Genomic DNA, 2777 nt, shown 5'->3' on the forward strand with positions numbered 1-2777 from the left:
CACTGTGCACAAGCGTATTCATAGCGGAGTACGGCCTTATAAATGCGACGTATGCTCGTCCAGTTTCAACCAAAAGAGTAGCATGAAACGTCATCGAATGGTGAAGCACTAAGGAAGAAGACAAACATGCAACAGATACTTAAAAATACTTAAAAATTATATTTAAGAAACTATTTGACTAAGGTCTTCCACTTAAAATAATAAGTAAAGGATTGGGTCATATGAAAAGAGCAAAAGATTGATTATGTTTGACTATGTAATTCCATTTTAATTCAGTTGAACATGTAAGTAGTTTACAAGAATTGACGAAGATTAATTATTAGAAAATTAACAAATTTTATTTTAAGTGAAAAAATTATTGTAATATAAATATATAATTATATATAATAATTCTATAATTGTCTTATAAAAATATATTTCTGACAATATATTAGGAGATAATATTTTTTTATTCCACGTTTGCTTCGTTATTTGTTCGTCCGTTCTCGGCTACGAATATTTGTTTCAACTGAAATGCCATTTTTACTTAAGTAGATTAATTTTAAACTTCGCACAATTTACTTTTTAATTTCTTTCTTACTTTCTGAACTAAAAAAGATCAAGAATAAATTAAACCAAATTAAAATTAATTGATAGAAATGAATGTGAAAGAAAACGAAACGTAATGCAGGATTTACATTGCACTCGATATCTAATATTAGAATACGTTTTTGGAGTTATTACGAGAGAATCAATTAATTCACGTTCCAAATAATAAACATAAGTCGACTCATCTCGGTCGGTGTCGAAAAATTTTGTATTAAATTTGCTAATTGGCGACGTATGATATCATTTCCCAATCAAATTGGAAGTGTAAACCTATTATTTTTACTGTGAGATGATATGCTCGGTTTATTTTTACTATATCTATATGATTGTGAGTTAACGTTTTTTTTATCAGTTTGATTACTTGTCACGCACCGCTATTTATCGTTCTCAAAGGTCCGTTTAGGAGATACGGCAGTAAAGGAAGAGAAAGAGAGAAAGAATGAGGGAATTAAAAAAAATAATATAGAACAAGAGCTAATGAGAGTTATAGCGGTAAGTGAAGCGCAAATGGTCATAAGTGGATAAAGTGTTGAACTAGTTTTTATTCAAATACTTGTTAATCCACGGACGTTTTGATTCAATTTTGAATCATCTTCAGCAAATGCTGGAAGGTTGGTTATGAAATTTCATGGAGTAAAGAGCGTACTTCTTTAAAATACAGAGAAGCTCCCAATATAAAGTTGTATCGTTGATTCTTGATTGGTAAGTCTAATAATAACGACTTGACACGTGTAACATTAGTCAAAACCAATGTCCGAAAACGTAAGATTTAATTATAATGATTTTACTACTGATTTTTTTTATTCCTTTGTTTATGTCTTACGTTTTATTTTGATTATTTGTATTAATTAACTTATAAGAATTATTTATTTTAAACCGAATCATATGTTGTCAATTATTAGAAATTTTAAACATTTTATCGTTTGCTCGAGGTGTTAATTTTATTATTTAAATAACAGAGAATAAATAATAAAAGATTATTGTTTAAATATTTACCAATAATTGGTAGAAATTTTCACATTCAAGTTCTTAATTTAATTAAATATTTTCGGCTTTATGGGGATATTGACGATGATAATTTTTATGTCGAGAGTTGTACGTATGTATTAATTTAATAGATTTGGAAATACTTTTTCAGAATTATTAAAGTATACGTATTAATACTAGTCTGATGTACGCTCGGAGTTTATACCGAGAACGAAAAAAATTTTTATAATTCAAATCTTTTTTACCATTTCTTAGCTCTATGTGGCATTTAGAGTTGTCAAATAGAGACAATATGTGCTTGATATAAAATCTCTGCTATTCTATTTATAGTATTTACGAAATTACGATAGAGTTAGATTACATGAAGAAACAACATCAAATTTATTATAGAATTAGATTTAAATACCTATTTTTCGAGAAATATATATACGCAAAAATTTTTAACGAAGCGTGTGTGCAATATTAATGCATGTGATAGTACGAGGTCAAGTCAGTAGATTTTTAGAAAAACATAGTAAAACATTTTTTTTTATCAATTCATTTTTATTTCTCAATATAGTCTTTTTTCAACTCGATACACTTAATCCAACAATTCTTCAACATTTAAAGCCGTCCGAATAATATGATTTGCCTTTCAAAATAAGCCTCTGTTTCGGCGATCATGAACTGCTCTCTAGTGGTGAATCTCTTTTCTCCGAACCATATCTTCAGGTTTGGAAATAGGAAATAGTCGCAGAGGGCTAAATCTGGCGAATATGCTGGATGGGGCAGCAATTGATCGTAGCGGAATTTGTTGAATTTGGCCACCGCTACCGGGATTGCGCTTATTATATTATTATTATTATATTATTATCACTGTGCCATGTGATATGCCTGTGGCCTCAACAAGCTCGCGCACTTTCACTCGTCGGTCAGTCAAAACAATATCTTGGACTTTATCAATGATTTCTGGCGTAGCAGTCTCAATTGGACGTCCCGAACGAGGTGCATCACGGGTGGATGTACGACCATAAATTTATTCCATCCAATTGTATACAGTCGCAAACACTGATGCAGATGTGCTATGAACATTATCCAAATTGGCTTTGATTTCTTTCGGCGTTAAACCTTTCATGTGTAGATGTTTGATCACTGCATGAAACTCGTTTTTTTCCATTTTGCAAAAAATATAAAGGTTGTTCTCTTTAATCGTCTACAGAAAT

The sequence above is a fragment of the Wasmannia auropunctata genome, unplaced genomic scaffold, assembly GCF_000956235.1.
Source record: "Wasmannia auropunctata unplaced genomic scaffold, wasmannia.A_1.0 LD336103.1, whole genome shotgun sequence".
Classification (NCBI taxonomy): domain Eukaryota; kingdom Metazoa; phylum Arthropoda; class Insecta; order Hymenoptera; family Formicidae; genus Wasmannia; species Wasmannia auropunctata.